The 17,393-nt window shown below is 39.0% G+C and overlaps 1 pseudogene across 1 annotated transcript; it reads right to left on the reverse strand.

The window, feature by feature from the left end:
* Positions 1-8,686: 8,686 nt before the first annotated feature.
* Positions 8,687-9,601, reverse strand: LOC308266081 (peptidyl-prolyl cis-trans isomerase G-like; annotated as a pseudogene). The gene has a single exon. The product of its transcript is annotated as a peptidyl-prolyl cis-trans isomerase G-like (transcript).
* Between the last annotated feature and the right edge of the window lie 7,792 nt (positions 9,602-17,393).

Here is a 17,393-nt window from a genome sequence, read left to right on the forward strand (position 1 = left end):
CCGATCCTGTCTAAAGGGAGTTCTATAAGTTTCCTGGATCTGTGTATCAACCTCTTGCTCTATATTTGGAAAATTTTCTGCTATTACTTCCTTGAAGAGATTGTTGATCCCTTTGGTATCACTTTCTTTTCCCTCCTCTATTCCAATTATTCTTAGGTTAGCTCTCTTAAGATGGGCCCATATTTCTTCAATGTCAGATTCCTGCTGTTGGATATTTTTTTCTAGATTAGAAACTATGCATTCATTTTTGGATTGCTCATCTTCTAAGAGCGAGATTCTGTTCCCCATGTGGTCTAATCGGTTGTTTGTGCTTTGAATTGAGGCCTTTACTTCATTAATTGCATCCTTTATCTCTTTTTGGCTCTCTCTGAGTTCTTTTCGAAGCACCTCTATTATTTCTACAGTTATTTTCCTGATTTGATCTTCTAGAAATCTCTGATTTTCTGTTTTATCAGGTTCTGATGTTGTGGGGTTGTGCACATTCATTACTCCAGTATTATTCCTCTTTCCCATGATTTCGGAGGTTTGTGCCTTCTCTGGGTTCTTCCCTTGGGTCACTATGGCTTCACTTAAGGTGCTCTGGATCTCGAGTCTGTATTATCTCAGACCCCACTACTCCTTTACTGGGTTGTATCACAGAGTCTCCGACCCAGGGAGTCGATAGAGGCTGCTTTAAACTATGGGGGGTGCCAGGTTGCACGTTCTCCTATGGTGTGATATCTCTGCCACCACCACTCCCTCACTGGGTCAAGTCCCAGGAGGCCCAATACTGCGATTTCTCCTCTGTGGCCCGCAATTTGACTCACTGTTCTTGAGTACGCAGATGTAGCTGTACTGGACTCGGTGAAGTCACTGCTGCTGCCGCCGCCCGTGGCAATATGGCGCCTCTGCCACGCCCTCGGCCATGAGGCTGGCGTATTTTTTCTTCTCTGGTTTTGATTTCCACTCTGAATCCCTGCTGCGTGTGCTGAGCTCAGCCACTGGGAGCTTTAAATGCTGTCTGCGCCGAAAGATCCCGCCTGGCTGTTCCGCAGCGGCTCACCTGGCTTGCTGTAGCCGTCCACTGAGTTCGCCGCTGCCGCCGGCAGTATGGCGCTGCTGCCGCGTCCTCGGGCGCGTGTGTCTCCTCTGTGGCCCTGAGCTCTGTTCTCAGTCCGCTTTCTCTCTGGAGCCTGGTGGTTTTTTTTGTTTTTCTGGTGATGGTGCTTTCTGGCTATGAAAGGCACTCTTTTTGTGGTAATGGAGATTGGTTGTTAGCGGGACTCTTAAGCCCCGCTTTTCTCGGTCGCCATCTTCCCGGAAGTCTTTACTGACCTTTTGTCTAGAAGATTGATCTAGTGTAGAAGATTGATCTAGTAGTCTGAGAGGAGTGTTGAAGTCTCCCAATATTATTGTATTGGAATCTATTTGAGCTTAAGGTTACAAAGAGTTTGGTTTATGATAGTGGTTGCACCTATGTTTTGGGCATAACTGTTGATTATCCTTATATCTTTTTGTTGGATTGTTCCTCTTACCAGTAAAAAAAAAAAAAAAAAAAAGGACCTGTTTTTATCTCTTCTGATAAGTTTAGTCCTGAAGTGATTTTGTCTAATATGAGAGTTGCCACCTTTGCTTGTCTTCTGGTTCTATTAGAATGGATTACCTTGCTCCAGCCCTTAACATTTAGTTTGTGAGTATCTTTACTATTAAGGTGCATTTCTTGCAGACAGCATATAGGTGGGTTATGATTTTTAATCCATTTTGCCACATTATATCTTTTGATTGGAGAGTTGAGGCCATTGATATTCAGCATGATTATTGAGAGATGATTTTTAATTCCTAATATTTTGAGTTGTAATTTCTGTATGATGTAGTGTTTGTTCTTCTTTACTTAGTTGTTCAATTGATAAAAATCATTGTTCCTGTGGTTCTGGTCTTTATTTTCTATTTATTTTTTGTAATTATCTTTTTCTGTATATTCTCTAGTGCTGGTTTGGAAGACATAAATTATTTCATCTTCTGTTTGTCGTGGAATATTTTTATTTTTCCATCATATTTGAAAGAAATCTTTGTTAGTTTTGCTGGAATGTCGTTTTCTTTCAGAGTTTTTTTTTTTTCAGCCTGGGTGTTTAAATGTGGTCTTGTAGCTATTTTTTGAGTTTTTTTGTCTTTAGTTCTCACGTCCCATCAGGGTAGTCTGGGATGTGGAATGCTGCTCAGTTTGAAGCTCCCTGATTTGGGTTGGAGACAGGATCATCTAAAGGTCCTTACTACATTGTCATCTTCCTTTTCAAGCAAAAGTTGTTTTTAATTGTGTCAATTCCATTCAGATGCTATTATTATGGGAAAAGAGAAAATTACAAATTCTCCTTTAAAAGAAGTAAGTGGCATGGCTATGAAATTTGCTTCCCTTGAGGGGAAAATGTATCAGTGCAAATAATTTTTAGCATACAACATCCTTCTGGAAACTTGTTATACCTAGTTTTCATTGTACTTCAATTTCTCTAACAAATGGCAGCAAGTGACAGTTTTGTTAAATTGTGCAGTGATAAACCGACTCAGAATAGGAAATCAGAGGGAAGTAATTTTGGTCGAAGTTGGAATAGTTGGATATTTAACTAATTTCTTCACATACTTGAAAGTAAAAAGTAAATAACTAAAAAATCAATAATTCTATTCCTTTCCATGTTTCATGCTTCCTAACTTTTCACTAATTTGCATTTTTTAAATCAATGATCATCTACATAGAAAAATATATTTAAAAAGTCAGGGTTCTAATTTTCATGCATTTGATACATATTTTACTTATATAAAATTTGTGCTTATTATTTAATTTAAAAGTATTCTATCTGAACTTTTTTCTTTGATATTTAAAAAAGTAAATGTGTTAGGTGTTTTCATTGACACTTTATTTTGTCTTTTTTTGGTGTACCATCTTTTTCCCCCATGAGGATGGCATGTTTATGGTGGGTCCTTGACGAATAAAAATAAATGAATGGCTGTAACTGAAACATTAGCTCTTCTTGGGTTTTGAGGCAGTTAACTTTCAGAGTAGAATTCACAGCATTAATTTGATGACAGCAGATCTCAAGACTTCATGATTATATGAGCAAATTCCTTATTATAAATCAGTCAGTCTGTCTCTGTCTCTTCTCATTCATACCCTATTAGTTCTATTTCTCTGAAATTCTCGTAGCTACCATTTTGTTTTCAAACACAATTCAGACTACTAATGTCCATCATTTTCTTAAACTCTTATTTTCCATTAAGCCAAATCTGTCATCTGTATTATACTGATTACTATAGTGTTCAGTATGCCTTTAAAACTTTTGAGGAAGCTGAGCGTGGTAGCGCACGCTTGTAATCCCTGTGCTTGGGAGGCTGAGACAGGAGGATCGCGCAGGTTCGAAGCCAGCCTCAGCTGGTTTAAGAGACCCTGTTTCCAAATAAAATATAAAATAGGTCTGGGAGTGTAACCTGGAGGTAGAAGGCCCCTGGGTTCCATTCCCAGTACCATCACAAAAAAAAAAAAAAAAAAAAAAAAACAACCTTTTGAGGAAATGAATACTAGACTACATAAAGAGATAGATTAAGGATAATAAGTAATAGGTTGAATAATAGTGACCCAAAACTATCAGGTCTGAATCTCTGAAGTTTGTAAATGTTACCTTGTTAGAAAAAGAGTCTTTGCAGGTATAATTAAGTTAACAATCTTGAAAAAATGAGATTACTCTAGATTATCTTATTGGGCCCTAAAAGCCATGACAAATGTTTCTAAAAGAGAGAGGCAGAGGGAGATAATGCAGACATTTAGAGGAGAAGACACAGAGATGAGGGGGAGGCAGTGCAATCACAGGAGCAGAGGTAGTGAACCATTATGCATAGCCTTAAACTTTCTGATGTTGATTTTTTTTCAAGCCATTTAAAACTGCATAAAGTAATCAAACCAAGTAAGCAGGTTTTTGTGAAAAGCTAGCAGGTGTCTGCATATTACATCACCCAAGGTAACTAGAATTCCATTTAGTACTAAATATAAAACAAAATAAGGCATTTTTGTTGAATGAGGGAAATTTGTATTGTATATAGGAAATTATATACTGGGTAAACTTATTGAAAGCATACGTCATGCCAATCACTGTTTTAAACATTTACACACTTATTTAATCCTTATAACATTTCTATGAGGAAAGTACCATTGAAACTTCTATTTTGCAGATAAGAGAATGTAGGCATTTGGGGAGGGGAGGCAGCCAATCACCTCATCTTTCTCCAGTGCTTTCAGCAAAACTCAGTTTTGCAAGAGGACCTGGCTTTATAAGTACAACCAGGGCAAAGAGCGCTCTAAGGTTTTGCGTGCCCTTCACTGCTTCTGTGTGGAGCTCAAAACAGCATCACCTACAGATGGTACAGCTGGCCCAGCAGATGCAGACTGAAGACATCTGCAGAGCTTCACAAATGAACCTGTAGCTTAATTTGTTCAGCTATATAAAAGCAATAGCAATGAGCTATCTTAACGCATATTTTTTTTTAAGGAACACCTTCCTCATGTAGAAAATCATTTGGGATTACTTAAGGCAATCTCCGTTTTATAGCTCAGCTGGAAACATAAAGAGAATCGAAGTACAGAAGTGTAGAATAAAATGAAAGCAGTCAGCATGGTCCTGACTTGATTAGGTGTCCTGATCAAATGGGCCAAAACAGCAATCTTTTTAGGCTCTTCCACCTTTGAACCATACTTTGACCCAGTGATATTTTACCTCTTTACTGTGGTGAGCTAAACGTGTCATAGACAGATACATGACTCATCTCTGCTCCACAGCACTGCCTGCAAGGGCTAGCTAGGTTAGATCCTTATTTCAATCACCTATACACAGAAGTAAAATTAATTGCCTCATCTACTCTTCTTGTTATTACTGCTTTTTCATTTCTCTTTCCTCTGTCTCTCTTTCTTTTTTGGTACTGAAGGTTGAACCCAGGCATTCTATGTCTGAGCTACACCCCCAGTCCTATTTTATTTTCTGTTTATAGGGTCTCACTAAGTTGCTGGGGCTGGCCTCCAACCTGTGATCCTCCTGTCTCAGCCCCTCAAATAGTGGGATAATAGGTGTGTGCCACCATGCTCTGTTTATTACTCCTTCTTTGGGTTACATTACACTTATAGCAGTTCTGGGGAGAAGTGAATGCAGAATTTGGAGAGCAATGACTCATGTCTTCAAAATTAAAGTAAGATTAAAGAAAGTGAGTTTATTTTTATTTTTATTTTTTTGGTGGTACTGGGGGTTGGAACCCAGAGGCTTTCTACCTCCAGGCTATGCTCCCGGACCTTTTTGTATATTTTATTTGGAAATAGGGTCTCACTAAGTTGCTGAGAGCCTCACTAAGTAGCTGAGGCTGGCTTTGAACCCATGTGATCCTCCTGTCTCAGCCTCCCAAGCATGCGCCACCACGCCCGGAAAGAAAGTGAGTTTAATTCTACTATCTTGTCATTTTAAAATTCTATCTTCATTTCTGCCATCTTGGGTATTTTTTGTTTGTTTGTGGTTTTTTTTTTTTTTTTTTTTTGGTACTGGGGATAGAACCCAGGGCATTCTATCTCCAAGCTATACCCCCAGCCCTATTTTTTAGTTATTTTATTTTGAAACAGGGTCTCACTGAGTTGCAAAGGGCCTCGCTAAATAGCTGAGGCTGTCGGGGAACCTTGATCCTCCAGTCTCCACCTCTCAAATACTGGGATTACAAACTTGTACCACCATACTCGCCTCATCTTGGGTATTTTTAAGATTCAGTTCTTTTTCTCCTTTGGTGACTGTTACCGTGCTCTCTGTGAAGTTCCACAGCATCTGTGTGAGCTTTTCTTATCTCTTTCCTCCATGCCAACCTTCAGCAGTGGTTTGCTTGCATTCAGCTAAGGTCTCCTATGTACAGAAGGATTTTGCTCACTTCTCCTTCCCTGTCCCCATCTGTAGTCAACTGCTGCCTTGTATGTGGAGAGAGCACAGTCTATTCCATGGCAGAACTCTTTTACATCTGAGCTACATTCCTACCCCCATTTTTTTTTTTTTTTAAATTTTGAAAAAGGCTCTCACCAAGTTGCTAAGAGCCTTACTAAGTTGCTGAGGCTGGCTTTGAATGTGCAATCCTCTTGTCTCAGCCTCTCAAATACTGGGATTATAGGCAGGCACCACCACATCAAGCCATTTCCCCAACTTTTTTTTTTCTTTTGGTATTGGGGATGGAACCCAGGGGCATTCTACCTCCGAGCTACACCCCCAGCCCTATTTTTTTCTTTATTTTGAAACAGGGTCTCACTGAGTTGCAAAGGGCCTCACTAAGTAGCTGAGGCTGGCCGCGAACTGTGTTCCTCTTGTGTCAGCCTCCCGAATCCTGGGATTACAAGCATGTGCCACCACACCTGGCTTCCTACAACTTTTTAAAGTTCCTTTAATGTGACTTGACTCCTTTGCATTCTGGACTTGCACTCACAATTTCTTTCACCATTTTTGTAACTTCCCTTTTCACCAATATTCAACATTTTACCACCTTACATTTTGCTTATTCTTTAACTATACTTAATTCAGTTCTTCTTGGTTAAATTAAACTTAAATCTATGCAAATGTTACTTCTCAAGTTTGCCTTCCTGTGTCTCTTTAAGGCTTCATCAATTTCTTTTGTTATTTCTCTTAGAAGTTATTTGTACTTTTCATCATAGCACTAATGAGGGTTGCTTATACTTTCCTGGGGTTATTTAATTTGAGTCCATTGCTACCAGTAGACTGGTGTGTTCTTGACAAACAAGACTTCCCTTTGTCTATGATCATTCCCTCCATACGTGACAGGCAGTCCCTATTCAGTAGGTAAAATAATCAACACTGGTCATTTATTCACTTTTGCACATTAAGAGTAATTGTTCAGCATATATTATTTGATATTTACTTGAGCATAATCTAATAATACAAGATTAGTTTTTTAGATGTATGAAGTTTAAAAAATAACTCAATAGCCTGGAAGAGATTTCTTAAAACATTAATTTGTGGAATTTATAGACATAGTCCCTATAATTCTAAAAAAATCACATTTTTTCTTGGAAAATTTTGAGGTTTTAGGTATTTATTTATTTATTTATTTATTTATTTATTGTGCTAGGGATGGTACCCAGGGACATTCTACCTCCAAGATATACTCCCTGCCCTTTTTTACTTTTTATTTTGAAACAGTATCTCACTAGGTTTCTGAGTCTTGCTACTTGTTGAGGCTATCCTGAAGCCTGTGATCCTCTGGTCTTAGCCTTCTGAGTACTGAGATTAAAGGCATACACCACCAGGCTCAGCTTAGGTAGACATATTTATTTATTTATTTATTTATTTATTTATTTATATCATTTCAACTTTAGCAGTACAAATTATTCAGGTTGCAGATTATCAAAAGAACATCCCAATGAAGTCCACATTAAAAAAATAGAAAGGACAAACATAATCCTCAAACAATGAAAACAACATAAAAGAGAACCATCAGCAAGTCTTGAATACTTAAAATCTAGACAGAGCCGGGCGTGGTGGCGCACGCTTGTAATCCCCGGGTTTGGGAGGCTGAGACAGGAGGATCGTGCAGGTTCGAAGCCAGCCTTAGCTGGCTTAAGAGACCCTGTCTCCAAATAAAATATAAAATAGGTCTGGGAGTGTAGCCCGGAGATAGAGGGTCCCTGGGTTCCATCCCCAGTACCACCAAATAAATAAATAAATAAATAAATAAATAAATAAATAAATAAAATCTAGACAGAAAGTAACTAATATTTACACAGCTCACTCTCCCACTTTTGTCTTCATCTGTTCCAGGGCTTGATTCATAATCAATTTTTTTAAATTTTTATCTGTACATAGTCATTTTCTTGAGCCTTCAATTCTTAATTTTCTTTTTACATGGAGGATATGGGCATCTCATCCTCCTTATATTTCAGCATGGAGGGTTTTAATTCATTGTCCTGACTGGTTTGTTTTATTTTTGTTTGTTTGTTTGTTTGTTTATTTAGTGGCACTGGGCATTCTAGCTCTGAGCTACACACCCAGCCCTATTTTGATTCTTTATTTTGAAACAGGGTCTCACTGAGTTGCAAAGGGCCTCACAAAGTAGCTGAGGCTGGCTGTGAACCTGGATCCTCCGGTATCAGCCTCTGGAATACTGGGATTACAACCATGCTCCACCATGCCCAGCTACTTTGTTTTATTTTTGAGAATGGACTTTGATCTCTGTCAGCCTTTCCCCCTCTGTTATTATTTGAGCTATTATGACCATGGCTTTAGAGCACATTCTTTTCTTACCCTCATAATTTTCTCTTCTGTTTAAACTATTGCTTTCTTGGTTTCTGTATTTATCTTTCTTTGTTTTGACTTTCTTCTCTCTCTGAGCTCTCTGGTAACCTCTCCTCCTTCTCCTTTTTTTTTTTTTTCCCCTTCGGGTCTGGGGATGGAACCCAGGGGCATTCGACCTCAGAGCTACACCCCCTGCCCTATTTTTTATTCTTTATTTTGAAACCCGGTCTCACTGAGTTGCAGAGGGCCTCACTAAGTAGCTGAGGCTGTCCGCGAACCGCTATCCTCCAGGTCTCAGCCTCCCAAATGCTGGGATTACAAGCGTGCGCCACCACGCCCGGCTCCTCCTTCTCCTTCAGATCTTTACTTCCCAGTTTTCCTGGTGTTGCTTGTCTCTCCAGCTACACGACTGTTCTCCTATACTCCTGTTCTCTGTGTCTGTGGTGCTCCTTGCTTCTTCCTCTATCTCTGTCGTGGCTTCTAGATCACTCTTCTTCCTTCCCCTACTTCTGCTCCATTCCCTTGTTCTACTCTTGTTACTGTGTTTACCTTTAGTAATTTCACGTTCTCTGCTCCTGGACTGTGCATCTCTATCCTTTACTTTTACTGTGATTGTGCTCATTACCTTTTGACTCTTAACAGTTTGGACTTCTCTTTACTTCTACTCCTTTCCTGAACTTTTCCTTTAGACCCACACTGCTTTTCTTTTTCCTTAATGTTCTCATCATCCCTTTCTGTACTTCTTGACCTTATCTTCTTTTCTTCATGTCTGCTGTGTTTTGAGTCTCTCCTTACTCTTTGATTTCTCGTTGCTCTTGGTCCTCCTTTTAGATTTGCCCCTTTTCTTCACTTTGTGTTATGTCTGTCATCTTTGTCTGGATTTCTTGTGATGTCTCTCTTGCTGGTAGATTTATGGTCTTTCTTTTCCTTTTTCTGTTTGTACTCTCAGACACATGTCTGTGGTCAGTTATTTTTCTCTCTTACTCTAACTGGCTCCTTTGATTTTATTTTATATCCTTCAGCTCACTCGTATCCCCTTTGATCCATCTTTGACCACTTGATACCCTCATTCTTTTAGCTCTTTGCATCTTTTGCCTCCAATGTGGAGGAGTTTCATTATGTCTGAAATGATACCTTGATTTGGATCTTAGAAGGCGTTTGATGATGCCTTGGTTCTCTTTAATTTTCCTGCCAGATCTAGTAACTAAGAGATGTCTCTGATATGATGGAGGCTGGGAATTAGGTGGATTACACTCTCTTTCTCTTTCGCTCTGTTTTTCCTTTTTTCCCCCACTGGGAATGGAACCCAGGGGCATTCTACTTCCGAGTGACACTCTCATACCTATATTTTTATTCTTTATTTTTTAAACAGAGTCTCACTAAGTAGTTGATGCTGTTCATGAACCATGATCCTCTGGTCTCAGCCTCCCAAATGCTGAGATTACAAGTGTGCACCACCATTCCTGGCTTTCCTTTTCTTCTCATCAGTTTTAGGAGAACTTTTTTTTCCCATTAGGAATTTATTTTCTAGTATAGGAGGGATCTCTTCTGGACAGACAGTAGACTGGGGGTTGTGCTTCAAGATTTTCAGCTTCACTTTCACTAGATGTGCTTTTATTTCACTTCTTTATTGTATTTTCAATTTTTTCTATGTTTTTTTCTCTCTGTTTTTTGATTTCTCTTCAGAAGTGCTTTCAGAATCAAATAATCGGAAGAGAACTTAAAATTACTTGAGCTGTCTAAAACACTGGATGATGATGAAGATTATCATGACTTGTGCCTTTTCTTCTTTTTTCTAAACTTTAGATTTGAGAATTAGCTTTCTATAACTGAGAATTCATTCCTCAGCAAAGGGTTCACTAGCTGTGTCTGTTTTTTTTTTTTTTTTTTTTTTTCGCTCTCTCTTACTTCTTAGCCAGAGATCACTTGCCCAAAGACAACAGGATACTCATCTAAGTGAGGATTTGGTTTTGTGTTTTTTTGGAAGTCATCAGATAGAAAAATAAAAACAAAGAGAAAAACCAAGTTAGCATCTCTGTAATTCCAGTACTTGGGAGATAGCAGGTTCAAGGTCGGTCTCAGCAATGTAGGAAGACTAAAGAACTGTGAACTATTTGTGTCCTTTCTTCCCTTGGCCATTGACAAAAGTAATTCTTTGTTGTGTTTAACAGCAAAAATCTCATCTTCAAAAAATCCTCCACAAATAGATTCTCTTCCTCAGCTATTTCCTTCATTGAAGTCTCCACCCTGAACCATAAAATGCTTGACAACTTTATGAAAGAGAAAACTCTTATAATGTAATGGCTTCTGAGTTGATTTTCCTGTCCCCTTTTCACCTGCACAAAGACAATGAAAGTTCTCACATGTTTTGGGGCATACATTGAAAAATAATTCTTAAACAACTCTTCTAGCAGGTTGATTGTTAATGGTGATTTAAAAAAAATCAAGGTCACTGGACCTTTACTTCCATGGTTCCAGTACTTCAATTTGTGAGTAAAATACCATTTCAGACAAGTGAACTTTAAACTGAAAAAAGGAAAAACATCGGGCAATTGATCCAATCCTTTTGCTTCTACAACTCAATAGTCCCCCTTCCCCAGGCCAGGTCCTTCAAAATGCTTCAGATCTACCACTGTCAGAAAAGGTGCTAAAGCCTACTAACTGCCTCCCTCCTCTACAGCCCAGTCCTCTTAGGTAAACATTTCAAAACTATATGAAAATATTGTTTGGGTACACTGTATATGTAAATAAAATTCTGAAATATTGGAGTGTTTAAGGAACAATGGTACACATATTGAGGAAAGACAAGAACAACTGTTTCTTTTACTTCTAAGAGCCCTCCCCACCCCTACCCTTCCCTTGCCCTCTGCCCACTACTCACCGTCTCTGGCTTGGACTGTGCAAGCAGCCCTTGGGATTCCCCTTGAAAAAAACCCAGCCTTGGGCTTAGAAGTGGTGCTTGCTGCCTCTGAATTGATCACCATATGGAAGAGGTGAGTGTCTGAGCAGAATCAAGGTACTGTTTTGGGGAATATATGGTACTGGTGGCAAACAATGTTTCCTAAGCCTCATTTCTATGAATGAGTTTACTGTGATCTGGAAACCAGAAAAAATGTGCATTGAGGGAGAGTTATTACCCAAGAGATAGGTTTTGATTGGGAGAGAGTCAAATGGCTCAAAATAAGCAAACAAGCAAAGAAACAAGAACAACAGCAAAAAATGGGTGTGTGTGGAGAGCATAGCAGTGGTGAAACCCAGGTAGTGGCAGGATCAGGAAAAGAATCAGGCAGAGACAAGTGATGAGGCTCATCCTAGAGGGAAGAAAGTTAACTTCAAAAGCCAGCTTGGCTGACTGCAAATTTTGCTTTGGGCCATCATGCTCTAGTATTTGTATAGTTCATAAATAAACCAGAAACTCTAGGAGCTTGCAGAAGTTATAAGATCCTTGAGGGTTAGGATTATGAGCTGTTTCTTAAAATAATAAAGTCAGGAGAGAATCTTACCTCTCTGGAAATTTATGGAGTCTAATTTAATGCACAAAGGGATTGCATATGTATATGCTACTTAATATGCAGGATCCCATGCAAAATGAAAATCTAGGAACCCTTGGTTAGAAAAGTATTAAGAATTTCAAAATGTTGACAGCTGAGCATTAAATCGAAAGTGAGACCTTAGCCATAGAGTCCTATACAACTGCACAAGTCACTCACCTGTGAAGCCATTTCTTTCTTTTTTTTATTGGTGCATTGTAGTCATACATCTTAATGGGGTACAAGATGGTAGAGGCATAAATGCATACATCACTTCCCCAGTCCCCCCTCCATTTCCTTTCCTCTCCCTCCTTCTCATGTTTGGCTTAGTGATTGACTTTGATATGTTTGTTGAATGTACATCATGTACATTAGGGGATTTCAGTCTTCCCTCTTATCCCCCATTTCTACTGGGGAATACTGTTTCCTGTAGAGTGCAAAGAGGTACCAAGTGGTTCCTGTAAATGCTTTAACACACACACACACACACACACACACACACACACACATCATTTTGGTGGTACTGGGGATGGAACCCTTCTACCTCCAGGCTACACTCCAGACCTATTTTTTTTTTTTTTTATATTTTACTTGAAAACAGGATCTTTTAAGCCAGCGAGGCTGGCTTTGAACCTGTGTGATCCTCTTGTCTCCATCTCCCAAGCGCGGGGATTATAAGCGTGCGCCACCACGCCTGGCCATATATATTGTGATATGGCCAACCCGCTGCAGCCATGTAACATCAACTAGAGTGTGGTAGCAGAACACAGAATAGGAAAACAGAGAAGCAATGCCCAATTCAGTTCTACAACTGAGAACAAACTATTTAATTTTTCAGATCTACGTTTGCTCTTTGTTAGAATTTATCTAGATGAGTAGTTTTTAAATCTTTTATTTCAAAGCAGTAGAACCTTTTTTTCCATCAAAAATTCTATTTGGAGTTTGTTATAGTCTGAATGTTTGTGTCTCCTCAAAATTCATATTGAAATTGACCTCCAATGTGATGGTATTAAGATGATTCTGGAGAGACTTCCGGGAAGATGGCGACCGAGAAAAGCGGGGCTTAAGAGCCCCGCTAACAACCAATCTCCATTACCACAAAATCAGCGGCTTTCATAGCCAGAAAACACCATCACCAGAGAAACAAACAAAAAAAAAATCACCAGGCTCCAGAGAGAAAGTGGACTGAGAACAGAGCTCAGAGCCACAGAGGAAATAACTGTCCTCATGCCCCAGGACGCAGCAGCACTGCCATACTGCCGGCAATAGCGGCAAATTCACCGGACGGCTACAGCAAGCCGAGGTGAGCCGCTGTGGAACAGCCAGGTGGAATTTCTCGCCGCAGGTATTCAGAGTGGAAATCAAAACCAAGAAGAAATACTCCAGCCTCACGGCCGAGGGCGTGGCAACGGCGCCATATTGCCACCAGCAGCAGCAGCAGAGAATTCACCGAATCCAGTACAGCTACATCTGCGTACTCAAGAACAGTGAGTCAAATTGCGGGCCACAGAGGAGAAATCCCAGTACTCTACTCCCTGGGACTTGACCCAGTTGGGGAGGGGCGGTGGCAGAGATATCACACCATAGGAGAACGCCCAACCTGGCACCCCCCATAGTATAAAGCAGCCTCTATTGACTCCCTGGGTTGGAGACTCTGTGATACAACCCAGTAAAGGAGTAGTGGTGACTGAGATACTACTGACTCGAGATTCAGAGCACCTTAAGCGAAGTCATAGTGACCCAAGGGAAGAACCCAGAGAAGGCACAAACTTCCGAAATCATGGGAAAGAGGAATAATACTGGAGCAATGAATGCCCACAACCCCACAACATCAGAACCTGATAAAACAGAAAATCAGAGGTTTCTAGAAGATCAAATCAGGAAAATAACTGTAGAAATAATAGAGGTGCTTCAAAAAGAACTCAGAGAGAGCCAAAAAGAGATAAAGGATGCAATTAATGAAGTAAAGGCCTCAATTCAAAGCACAAACAACCGATTAGACCACATGGAGAACAGAATCTCGCTCTTAGAAGATGATCATTCCAAAAATGAACACATAGTTTCTAATCTAGGAAAAAATATCCGACAGCAGGAATCTGACATTGAAGAAATATGGGCCCATTTTAAGAGAGCTAACCTAAGAATAATTGGAATAGAGGAGGGAAAAGAAAGTGAAACCAAAGGGATCAACAATCTCTTCAAGGAAGTAATAGCAGAAAATTTTCCAAACATAGAGCAAGAGGTTGATACACAGATCCAGGAAACTTATAGAACTCCCTTTAGACAGGATCAGAGAAGAGGATCCTCACGCCACATAATTGTCAAAATGACCAATGTGGAAGCCAAGCAGAGAATCTTAAAGGCAACAAAAACAAAGGGCCAAGTGACATTCAGAGGCAAACCAATTAGAATCACTCCAGACTTCCTAAATCAAGTCATGAGAGCCAGAGGGGCTTGGAGTAACATATTCCAAACTCTGAAAGAAAACAACTTCCAGCCAAAAATTTCCTACCCAGCAAAACTTTCTATCAAATTAGATGGAGAAATAAGAAGCTTCCATGACAAACAGAAACTGAAGAAATTTATGTCTTCAAAACCAGCAGTAGAGAAAATACTCAAAGAGATTAACTACAAAGAAGAAATAGGTAACACACACCAGAACCAGAGAAACAAGAGTTTCCATCCAACAGTCAACTAAGATTGGTTATCTGTGGAGATTCATTACTTATGTTAGTCTTTTACCTATCTCTAAATGGTATTGTTTGCCTTTATTGTTGTTAATTTTTAGGATTTCTAGTTGGAATATTAATATACCTTCAGATATAGCATTTGGAAATATTTTATCCCATTCTATTAGTAACTGTTAACTCTGTTTACATTGTCTTTGGATATACAATATGTTTTTATTTTTTAGGGAGTTTGTATACTCTTCTGTTGCCTGTGCCATTGAAATCATATCCAAGAAATCACTGCCAATTTCAGTGTTGTGAGGTTTTATGCCCCAGATTTTCTCCTAAAAGTTTATAGTCGTAAGATTTATATTTAGGTCTTTTATCTATTTTGAGTTAATATTTGTATATGGGATTAGGTAAGGGTCCAACTTTATTCTTTTTCATGTAATTATTATGTTTCAACAATATTTAGTTAAAATATTATTATTTCTACCACCAAATGTTCGTGGAAACCTTGTCAAAAATAACTTGACAATATAGGGAAGAATTTAGCTCTAGGCTTTTATTTAACTCCAGTGGTTTATAGATCTGCCTTTAGAATAGTACTACACTGTTTCAATTATTGTAGCTTTATATGGTTTGAAATCAGAAAATATATATCTTCTAGCTTTGTTCTTTTTCAAGATCGTTTTGGGTATCTAGAGTCCATATTCCATATTAGGATAGAGTTTTTTTCTGAATATTAATATTAAATAAATTTTTTAATAAATTTTTAAATAAATTTTTAAATAAATTTTTTAAATAAATTTTTTTAAATAAATTTTTTTCTGAATATAATATTAAATAAATATATAAATATATGATAGTTTCACCTAAAAAAATAGAAAAAAAATATTCTCTGGTAAGAAAGAAAGTAAAAAGAAATATTGAAATGTTATCTTTAAGTCATCAAAAGCTTGGTATCAGACAAATGAAACTGTTATGTGAGATTACCATTTTTAATTTTGGATAAATTGCTATAATACTAGATGTCAACCACTAAGCCAAGCATGGGAGGGAGGGATGGGGAGAGAATGGGGTGGGGATCGGGTGGGGGCTGACTGGGCAATGTGTGCATGTATGTCTACAAAAGTTTGTATCCCACTATGATGTATGAATACAGTGCACCAATTTAAAAAAAAAAGATGATTCTGGAAAACTGTTAAGGACAAGGATTGGGAAAACGGTCAGGCTAATAAGGCAAGAAGTTAGATGTCAGCTAACAAGCTAGAAATGCAATTAGTAGAACTGTTATGTAGTACACTGATCTAGATTCTGAAATACAACAGAAGCCCAGTTATAATGATGGAGAAACGTAATGTAATGTAAATGTAATGTAAATGAGAAGAGCAGCAGGTTTGCTTAGATGCCAATTTACCTGACGTATGGGGTATTACTGAAATTTCTCCATCAGTACTCTATTGGAGAAGAGTGATGTTCTGAGGCAGGAACAAGATGGGTCCTTATCCAAGTCAGAGAGATAAGAAAATAGTGTTCCCTGCAAGGATAGGAGAGAAGAAAAATGAAACACTAATGTCAATAAGGAATTGAAACTGGGCGTGGTGGCGCACGCTTGTAATCCCAGCATTTGGGAGGCTTAGACAGGAGGATCGTGGTTCGCGCACAGCCAGCTTCAGCTACTTAGTGAGGTCCTTTGCAACTCACTGAGACCCTGTTTCAAAATAAAGAATAAAAAATAGGGCTGGGGGTGTAACTCAGAGGTAGAATGCTCCTGGGTTCCATCCCCAGTAACACGTGCACACACACACATACACACACACACAGACACACACGGAATTGAATATAGAGAATAATCAGAAGGAGAAAATCTAAGGATAGAGTGATAATTAAGAGAAAACAAAATAGACTGTTTTCTAAGCATAGCATCTATGATGAAACAAATGATATTAAATAGATGCATAAGTCACTATCTGGCTTCAAAGAGTGTTTATATATAGAAACCATAATGTATAATCGCTCTTGAATATAATTCTGTGCATTCAAGGCTCCCTATTGTACCTTTAAAGGTAGAGATTTCAAGGTAGTTCCCCAAGCCTAATAAATCTGAGTATCTGAGACTGGGATTTTGACAAATGTTATGAACTGAACTGTGTTCTCTCATAAATTCATATATTGAAGCACTAACACCTAGTAACTCAGAATATGACAGTATATTTGACGATAGGCCATTTAAGGAGGTGATTAAGTTTAAATGAAACTATTAGGATGAACCCTAATCCAATCTTACTGGCATCCTCATGAAAAGAGGAAGTTTGGACACAGAGAGACATCGGGTATGTGGGCACAGAGAGAGACCACTGTGGGGCACAATGCCAAGGAGGCCACCTGCATGCCAGGGAGACTCAGGAGAAGCCAGACCTGTAAAAGCTCTGATTTTGAGCAGAGTGTGGTGTCACAAGTCTGTTATCCCAGCTTGGGAGGCTGAGGCAGGAGGATTGCAAGCTCAAGACCAGCCTGTGTGGCTTAGGAAGACCCTGCCACAAAATAAATAGGGCTAAGGAGCTAGCTCAGTGGTAGAACATCCCTTGGTTCAGTCCCTAGTACCACCAACAAGACAAAGCACTTTGTATTTGGATCCCATGCCTCTGAAACTGTAATAAAATTCTGTTGTTTAACCCACCAACTTATGGTATTATGTTATGACAGCCCCAGCAAATGAATTTCTTATCTGTGATATTTAATAATATACATGGGTAGTTCTGATACCCACACCGGGTTGAGAATTGCTTGGTTAGAGTTAAGATATAAATCCAGGGGGAAGATTGGGAAAAGTGCTTAGGAAAGTGCAGAGGAGATGTTGTCTTACAAATAAAAAGGAATAATGATTCGTGTTGCCTGTGGGGCTC

This window comes from Muscardinus avellanarius, assembly GCF_963383645.1.
Source record: "Muscardinus avellanarius genome assembly, chromosome: 8".
NCBI classification, from domain to species: Eukaryota; Metazoa; Chordata; class Mammalia; order Rodentia; family Gliridae; genus Muscardinus; species Muscardinus avellanarius.